The sequence below is a fragment of the Triticum urartu genome, chromosome 1 (assembly GCF_003073215.2).
Source record: "Triticum urartu cultivar G1812 chromosome 1, Tu2.1, whole genome shotgun sequence".
NCBI lineage: Eukaryota > Viridiplantae > Streptophyta > Magnoliopsida > Poales > Poaceae > Triticum > Triticum urartu.
In genome coordinates this window covers 9790972-9801024 of record NC_053022.1, presented here as the reverse complement: position 1 = coordinate 9801024, position 10053 = coordinate 9790972, and the positions used below count along the sequence as shown (strand labels likewise).

Sequence of the window (10053 nt, the reverse complement as noted above, 5' to 3'; positions counted from 1 at the left end):
ACTAGTACAAAGCAGTGGACAGCAAGGGTAGCAGCTTCGGGACCATATCAGCATTGCTGGAGTTGGAACACAAGACTTTTTTTTTCCCCCCCCCCCCCCCCCACCCTCCCGCTCCCTCACGTCGCCCTCTCGAGGCCGACTCGGGGGCGACCAACCTCCCCGTCCGCCTCCCCCCCTCTCGATACCTTCCCTCGCCGCTACCGGAGACGGCCGCCGGGTCCCCCGCGTGGCCACCGATGAGGGTGGCGGCGAGAGGCCCTCGGCCGCGACGTTGCTCGGGCTCGGGCCTAGGGTTTGAGGCAGCGGCCTCTGCTGGTGAGGGTGGCGTCGTCCTGGCGGCGGGCGGTGCTCGCCGGTGTTGAAGGCCGCCTCACCTCGGCCGCGCGGGCGGCGAGTCGGCAGTGGATGTGGGCGCCGCGTGGAGGGATCCCCGGCTGCTCTCCTTCGCCAGATCTGAAGACGGCGCCCCCGTGCTGCTGCTTCCTCCTTGTCAGTCCGGCCGGATCCGGTGGCTGACTGCGCGGATGTGGGGTTGGGAGCTCTGGATCGGAGTAATTTCTTGGCCGGCTGCGGCGGCCACGACGCCGGCGGCGCTCCAGGCGTTGTTTCCTTCTTGAAGGCGGCTTCGAGATCCAGCTTCCTCCCCCTCGTCCTTCCCCTGCACCCGGGTGAAAACCCACAACTTTGGTTGGGCGGCGGCGGTGCCCGGCTCCGTCACATTCTTGAAGGCGCCGCTTTGGGTCCGCGGGGAGGTGGGATAGCTGCAGCGCGTTCTTGGCGTTCTTGATGGCGGCGTTTCTCTCTTCAGTGGAGTCGCTTCGCCATGGCGGTCGGCTTCCTCTTCATGTCACCGTGCCCTCCTCGCTGTGTGGTCCGGTCAGTCCGGCATGTCGACGCCCTTGGCCTGGGCGAGAGGGGATAGTGGTCCCCTCTATGGCGACTTGGACGTGTCGGCGGATGAGGGATGGTGTCCTTGGCGAGGTCCGGCTATCATGGTGACTGTGGTGCTCAACTCTTCGTCGTGTCTTCCTGGGGTGCTCCCGTTCAGAGGCTAGTGTCTTCGGCATGCTTCTTGCTGTAGGCTGCGGCTTGTGTTCCCGGTAGCTGGCTTAGACTAATGGTCGCGCTCGGTGCCTATTTCTTCTTGCTTGCTCTAGAGGGAGCAAGCCCCATTTCCTGTGGCACGACCCCATCAAGCTCTCTGTTTGGCCCCAAGTTGTTGCCTTTCTTCTTTGGCCGTAGTATTTTAGCCTTGCTTCTGCGCCATGTATCTGCTGCTTTGTTTATGTTTGCTGTACCTTGTTGTAATCCTGGCCGGTTGATGGCTTTGTTAATTCAAAGCCGGACAAGGTTCGAGCCTTTTCTCGGGCTCGGCCTGTGCCTTTCCTCTATAAATAAAAGAACACAAGACTTTTCTGCCCCATCTACTGGGTAACTGACAGTGTCCACACATTCTTCAGACTTGGCCAACGTTAGTGTTACTGGAATTTCCACGCGGCGCCCCTCACCGCACATGCACACGCACAAGAGTGGCAGGACTGGGTTGCAGCAAGTCTATGCAGCCACTACAACACAGCAAGGGGTTCCATTAAATCAGAGGTGGAAATATATTTTTCCTGCCTACCATTGAAGAGAACATGTAAGAAGATCAGCTGTGGCCTGTGGCTCTGGTTATCAAACACAACATGACCGCGGCGATTTCTTAGCAGCAAAAAGGAAAAAAGGAACAATTTATCTATGTCTTCGCGCACTTGCGGGTGCACAATCCTGAAGGGGAGAATGAGGGACTCTCCCACAATAATGCCAATTATGCATCTCGAAACTCAAATCTGGACTGATGTTGCTGTAAACTAAAGCTGCATTTCAATAAGTTCGTGATGAAATTGGAGACCAACAGTTTTATGAATCATTCATATGCATAAGAAAAAACGGATGCAAGCTAGCTTCTCAGTGATAATGTTCATCCAACTGCCAGCAGAATGAAATACAATTACTGTTCAAGCAATATTTTGCATCCGAATTTATCGAGATTAACGAACAAACAAATAGCCAATAGATGGATGTAAGATTTCAAGCTTATTTGAAGTTGCTCTGACAGAAAGCATTTATACTGGGTTGGTACTGTTACAACCATAACTTCTACAGATAAGTGCATCACTCCATGATACATACATATACGTGCACACATAATAAATTAGTACCACAAATTGTATATATACCTCACATATCGTCTTCCTCTGACACTGCGGTTAAATCTTCCTCTGAGACCGCCGTCAGCTCAGAAGTGAACTGGTAAGAGTCCTCCACATGGATGTGCCCTTCGTCACAGAAAAACGGCCTCGAAGGCATCTGCAGGCCATCAGCCCCGGCCTCCAGAATCTCTATGACCTCGCCCATCGTTGGCCGATCACGAGACCTCATCTGAATGCACCACAATCCGACAATGCATAGTTTCTTCTCCAGCTCATGCATGTCGGCAGCAACATGAGAAATCTCACCAGCTTCTTCCCAAGTCAGCCGGTCGTACACCCATGATGGGTAGTAAGCCTGGCTTGAGGACCCCATGTTTGGATCAGCGTTCCTTCTGCCGCCGGCCATCTCCAGCAGCAACATCCCGAAGCTGTACACGTCAGACTTGCTGAATATGACACCAAAACTCCGGGATATCATCTCGGGGGCTATGTAGCCGACGGTTCCCTGCATGGCGCTCAAAGGCACGAAACTGTCGCCCCTTGGGTACAGTTTTGCAAGTCCAAAATCGGCGACCTTTGGGACGAAATTGCTGTCGAGAAGGATGTTGTGCGGCTTGATGTCAAAGTGCAGAATCTGATGTAAGTAGTTGATCCCCCTGGCAATGCCCAAAGCGATCTCGTTTAGCTTGTCCCAAGAAAAGCTCTTCTCGGCAGAGAAGATGTACTTGTCCAGAGAACCATGGGGCATGTACTCGTAGACTAAGGCCCTTCTCATTTCCTCCGAGCAGAACCCCACTAAACGCACCATGTGGACATGGTGGATCCTTCCAATGGTGGAGATCTCGCTGATGAAATCCTCTCCATTGCACTTTGAGTTGCCCTCTAGCATCTTGACGGCGACATGGACACCACCTGGGAGTAGCACATCCTTGAACACGGAGCCGTAGCCCCCTTGGCCCAATTTATCTCTGAAATGGCTTGTGACTGCAACTATATCTGTGTAGGAGTACCTCGCCGGGCCAATCATTTGTTGAATCCTGAGGAACTTCTCAACTGCATCAATTATGATCCTTGTTTTCATGTACTTGTAGGCTAGGAATATCCATACAGCCAGGGGTGCCAACAAGAACCTGCACAGTACTGCACAACAAGTCGAGGATGTTAAACTGTATATTGTTAGGATATAGGAGTTTGTTAATACCTGTACTTTAACTACCTGTAATCTGTGCCCTAGTGCACCCATATAAATACATCCCTAGGCCACCATGTTGGGTGCGCCGATCCAATCTTCTTTTCCTTTGTTTCACATGGTATCAGGCCTACCTGCTTGATCGCATCATGGGCTCCCCTACAGCTTCCGCTTCTTCTTCCGCCGCCCTTACCACGCTCTCCCTGCCCGCCGCCTTCAATGGGCCGCCGGCCTCTGCTGTTCCCCCTCCTTCCGCTAGCCTCATCACCGCCAAGCTTACCACCTCCAATTTTCTCCTCTGGAAGGCTCAAGTTCTTCCCCCTCTTCGCATCGCCGGCGCCACGGGCTACGTCGATGGCACTCTGCCAGCTCCCCCCAAGCTTCTGGATCCCGATGAAAAGGGGGAGCGCGCCGCCAACCCGGAGTATGCCACCTGGTTCCGCCAGGATCAGATCGTCCTCAGCTACCTCCTCGCCTCTATGTCTGATGAGGTATTGCAGCAAGTGCATCGGTTGGAGACCTCTCGTGCCATCTGGTCGCACGTTGAGGAGATGTACACCATCCATTGCCGCACCAGCATCATCCAGATCAAGATGGACATGGCGGTCTTCAGGAAAGGAACCCTTTCCATGGCAGACTACTTCGCCAAGATCCGCGCCAACGCCGATCAGCTTGCAGCTGTCGACCGCCCCATGCGCGACGAGGACATCATCACTGGCCTCGACAGCGACTACGAGCCTCTCATCACCGCGTACACCACTCGTCTCGATGGCATGACGCTTGGTGAGTTCTACTCCCACGCGATCTCCTTCGACCGGCGCCGCGAGTACAACGCTGCTCGTCTTCATCTTCAGCATGGCGGCTCCTCCGTCAACTACGTCGCAAGGGACTCCGCCGGCAACACCAACAACTCCAATCGAGGCAAGGGCAACTACCGCGGCAAGGGCCACGGCAACTCTGGAGATCGCGGCGGCTACAACAACAACTCTCGTGGCGGCGATCGCGGGAACCGCAGTGGCGGTGGGTCGCGTCCACAAGGCGACTTTGGTGGCAATCGCGGCGGTGATCGCGGTGACTACGGTGACCGCGGTGATAACCGCGTTCAGTGCCAGCTCTGCCGCGGTCCGGGGCACTACGCCTGGGAGTGTGGCCAGCGCTACAACCATGCTTTCCAGCCGCCACAATCCAAGATGGCCGGCCTTGCTGCTGCGTCTCCGCCCTCCATCCTAGGTGACCCGGCCTGGTTCACCGACACCGGGGCCACGGACCACATCACCGGCGATCTGGACCGCCTCATGATTCGGGAGAAGTATCCAGGGAGAGATCGCATCCACACAGCTGACGGATCAGGTTTGCACATAGCTCATCGTGGTCATGCAATTCTTCCCACTCCTTCTGCTAATCTTCAACTTCGCAATATCTTGCATGTCCCTAACGCTGACAAAAACCTTCTTTCTGTCAATCGTCTTGCTATTGATAATCATGCTTATCTAAAGTACTATCCTACTCATTTTCTTATGAAGGATTTGATCACCAAGAGGGTTCTTCTTCAAGGCAGATGTGAAAATGGGCTTTACCCCATTCGGCCATCATCTCATCATGCCCTTTCGTCAGTTAGGTTGTCAGCAGAAGATTGGCACGCGAGGCTTGGACACCCTTCCACCCAAGTCGTTCAGCATGTTTTATCATCCAATAAATTAGCTTCTTCCAGTCGGTCTATGACCCACGTGTGTAATGCATGTCAACAAGGCAAAGCACACCAGCTTCCTTTTCCTAGATCCTCGAGTGTTTCTTCCTTCCCATTAGAACTTATTTTTTCGGATGTGTGGGGACCTGCCAAAACATCATCTGGTGGGTTCCAGTACTATGTCTCATTTATCGATGATTATAGTCAATTTGTGTGGATTTATCTTCTCAAGAGAAAATGTGATGTGTTTGATGTTTTTCGTGACTTCCTTGCTCATGATCAACGCCTTTTGTCCCGCAAGATTTTATGCGTTCAATCCGACTGGGGTGGGGAGTACGAGAAGCTTAGCAACACATTCTTTTGTCAACTTGGCATTATGCATCATGTATCTTGCCCACACACACACCAGCAAAATGGTTCTGCTGAAAGGAAGCACCGTCATATTGTTGACATGGGGCTCTCTTTACTATCACATGCGTCTATGCCGCTACGCTTTTGGGATGAGGCCTATCTCTCCGCGTGCTATCTTATCAATCGCTTACCTAGTCGTGTCATTGGCAACCTTAACCCTATGGAAAAATTGTTCAACACCAAACCAGACTACACATCGCTTCGTACGTTTGGTTGTGCTTGCTGGCCCAACATGCGTCCCTACAACACACACAAACTCGCCTTTCGTTCCCAACAATGCGTGTTCGTTGGCTACAGCATTGGTCACAAAGGGTATAAGTGTCTCCATCTACCCACGGCTCGTGTTTATATCTCTAGAGATGTCACGTTCGATGAAATTTTTTTCCGTTTGCAAACCCCTCTGCCTCTCCCATACCACCTCGCGTTGCCGAACAAACTGTCCTTTTATTCCCGCATGACCACATGAACTATGGTATATCTGCTCTGTCGTCTAACCTGGATGCAGGATCCCCTCCGGCGCAGAAAATTCCAGGTGAGCAAGGCGCAGGATCCGGAGCTGATCCGGGCACAGGATCTGGAGCTGTTCCGGCCTCGGATCACGCAACTGCGATCGACAACGACTCGCCAGGCCCCCGTGGGGAGGCACCTCATCCATTGGCCCACGTGGCAGCCGTCGATGGGCTGGTCGTTTCTCCGCACGCCCTGTCCCCCTCAGTGGCGGGCCCCGCCACTGGCCCGGCTCCCTCCGCGTCCGAGCCGCCATTGGCTGCTGCCCACGTGTCTGGCAGCCCGTCGGTGGGGCGGCCCGATTCGGCGACAGGCGCGCATGCGGCGTCTGTTCCCCCCTCGGGATCGCCGCCAAATTCTCCCGCTGCGTCACCTGGCGACACGAGATCCCAGGAGGATCTGATTCCCTCCTCGGCTGCTGCTCCCGGATCCTCTGCTCCGCCGCCTCCTGCTCATGCAATGGTCACGCGCACACGTGATCATACGCGCAAACCTGCTCGTCGTACGGATGGCACTATCAACTATGATCCGTCACGTCGTGCATTTCTGGTCTCCAGGGAACCTCGTGATCACCGTGAGGCCATGGCATCTCCGGCTTGGCGTGCCGCGATGCAGTTTGAGATTGATGCCCTTCGCCACAATGGTACGTGGACCTTAGTTCCACCACCACCTCATGTTAACGTCATCGACTGCAAATGGGTTTTTAAAGTGAAGTACAAGGCTGATGGCACTGTTGATCGTCACAAGGCTCGTCTTGTCGCCAAAGGGTTCGAGCAACGCTATGGTCTCGACTATGATGACACGTTCAGTCCAGTGGTTAAACCGGTTACTGTTTGTTTGGTTCTCTCTATTGCTGTCTCTCGAGGTTGGTGTCTTCGCCAGTTGGATGTTCAGAATGCCTTTCTTCACGGCGTTCTTCAGGAACAGGTGTATATGTGTCAATCCCCTGGTTTTGTGGATCCTGCTGCTCCTCGATTCCTGTGCAAGTTGAACAAAGCTATCTATGGACTTAAACAGGCCCCAAGAGCCTGGTATTCCCGGTTAAGCTCACGTCTCCTTCAACTTGGTTTTGTGGCCTCTGAAGCAGATACATCTCTGTTCATTTTTCATCATGGCGGTGTCACCATGTTTATGCTCGTTTATGTGGATGACATCATTGTGGCCAGCTCTTCACCTGCTGCAACGACCAAGCTACTTGCTGACTTACATGCCATGTTTGCGCTCAAGGATCTTGGTCCCTTGCACTTCTTTCTTGGAGTTGGGGTGAAGTCGTCACCACGGGGGATTGTGCTCTCTCAACGGAAGTACATTGGTGACATTCTTCACCGTGCTAATATGGAACATTGTAAAATCTCCACTACTCCCATGTCCTCAAGTGAGAAGATCAGCAGAGATAGTGGGGCACCTCTCTCTCAGGATGACAGTACTACATACCGTAGTCTGGTTGGAGCTCTTCAGTACTTGACGTTGACCAGGCCGGATATTTCCTTTGCTGTGAATCGTGTCTGTCAGTTTCTCCATGCACCTACGATTGTCCATTTTTCAGCAGCTAAAAGGATCTTGAGGTACCTCAAGTACACTCGTGGTATGAGCCTGTCCATCCGCAAGTCTCCATCAATGGTGTTGAGTTGCTTCTCTGACGCGGACTGGGCTGGATGCAGCGATGATCGCAGGTCCACAGGAGGGTTTGCTGTCTTTCTCGGTCCTAACCTTGTCTCTTGGAGCTCACGGAAGCAGGCCACAGTCTCACGATCCAGCACGGAGTCTGAGTACAAGGCGCTTGCCAATGGCACAGCAGAGGTCATCTGGATTCAGTCAGTTCTTGGAGAGCTTGGTGTGTTTATGCCACGACCTCCTATATTATGGTGTGATAACCTGGGCGCCACTTATTTGTCTGCCAATCCAGTGTTTCATGCCAGGACCAAGCATATCGAGGTAGATTTCCACTTTGTTCGTGAGAGAGTCGCAGCCAAAGCATTGGATGTTAGGTTCATCTCTTCCAAGGAACAGGTTGCTGACATCTTCACCAAACCACTAGCTGAGGCACCGTTTGTCTCAAACAGATACAATCTGAATCTTCGTGAAGGAAGTTCAGATTGAGCGGGGATGTTAAACTGTATATTGTTAGGATATAGGAGTTTGTTAATACCTGTACTTATCTCCTGTAACTACCTGTAATCTGTGCCCAAGTGCACCCATATAAATACATCCCTAGGCCACCATGTTGGGTGCGCCGATCCAATCTTCTTTTCCTTTGTTTCACAGAGGATGTAAGCTAGATGCATGTGTAGGCCCGCATGCATATGCCCAAGATTGTGGCCATGATGATTAAAAGCATGTGCATTCTTGTTTGGAAGTAAAATAGCATATAATTCTCACATACCGAAAAAGAACTTGGGGATTGCAATAGCAGATAATATGGTCACAACAACCAAAACAAACTTTGTTGTGTAGTAGTGATCAAGAGAGGTCTGAGTCACACAATCTAAGAAGTGCACTTCACTCCAGAAAAAAGCATGAGCCCAATTCATGATGTTTGCACCAGATATTTGCTCCTTGAAGTAGCCGCAAATCATACCATTGTAAGGAAATGCATTTAGAAGGGAGCAAGGTTCTTAGATAGTGGAAATCCCATTTGCACATAGCATGGTTTGACTTTCTTTGAACCATGCCACCATGTAATTCGACTATGCATTGCATGGACTACTGTTTTTAATTCAACCTAATCTGACCTGTGACCAACATGGATGTAGTATAATTAATTAAAAAAACATGCATGATCAATTTAATCAATCTTTGCTAACCAATTAAGCATTAATCTTAACTGTTAAAGTAAAAGATCAATTAATGATGCGTGTGTATGTGCTCTACTACGGATGGGCTTAACAACCCCACGTTAATTCTTGAGAAAAGTAGAGAGCAGAGAAACTAAATTAGGGAGGAAATTGAACCACAGGGTGATTACCTGATTAAATTGTTGAGGCATATATTGATGTTCCTTCTCAACTTCTCAGAGTCAGAGCGAGAAGGCATCGAGTCACTTGAATAAAAATAAGGAAATCGAACAGTAAACTCCTTACTTATGAATTGTGTGATATCTGCCCAACTTGCATTCTGTAGATCTCGCCAATAAGGAGAAAACTCGTTACCAAATGGAATTTTGGCCAGGTATCCACAATAAGGTTCAAGATCTTCAACCATACAAATGGAACCAGACACCCAGACATAAACATGTGAATTGTTGGCACTCAGGCAAGCAATGGGCTTGTATGCACTATTACCCGTTACTGCTCGCGAACAATTAGCAAAACATGCTATGTCATAGAGTGAGAGACCAAATACCGAAAGCCAGGTGGTGAAACTGAATCAATTCTGCCAAAGTATCCAAGGTAAGGAAGGTGATTCCACAGTGGAAGAGGGCAGCTGCTACTGGTATTGAAGTTGGTATCGATGACCCAGAAGTAGGAACCGGTGTAGTTGATGGCAGTCACATAGTATGTTCCAGTGTTGATGTGAATTGTAGCCTTGCTACTGGTGCAACCCAACTCGTATGCTTCAACACCACACTCAAGAGGATCACCTCGCCGACGGAAAGGAGGTTGTATGTCTTGGAGATGCCCACAGGAGAAAGGTTGGCACCCATCGTCTCCTCCCTGGACATGATGTACTGCAAAAACTGCAACAAGGGAGAAGATAGTTAAGGATTGTAGGGTAATAGAACGATGAAATGTACCAGGGTACCCCATGAAAGATTCACAGATGCACTTGTTTGTTCTGTTAAGAGTACTAAGGAGGGCAAGGGATCGACTAGTTGATCATGTCCAGCTGTATATACCAGTTAATAGTGTGGTTGGGATACTGATTATGACTTCATTGGTATATACATGACGCGCAAAAGAAGAGGAAGACATTTCTCTCCCATTGTGTAGCTAGGAACAGAAGACGATTCAGGCTTGGAGTCTTCTATCCCGTTGCATGGTAGATATTTTTTCCAGAGATTTTCCACACTGACAGCTGCCAGAGAAAAGGCCTGTGCTGACACTTCCAGCGATACCCGGAGGTCGGCA

The 10053-nt window shown here is 51.0% G+C and overlaps 1 pseudogene; it reads right to left on the bottom strand.

Moving 5' to 3' along the window:
- Positions 1 to 2079: 2079 nt before the first annotated feature.
- LOC125533168 lies at positions 2080 to 9732 on the bottom strand (annotated as a pseudogene).
- Positions 9733 to 10053: the final 321 nt, after the last annotated feature.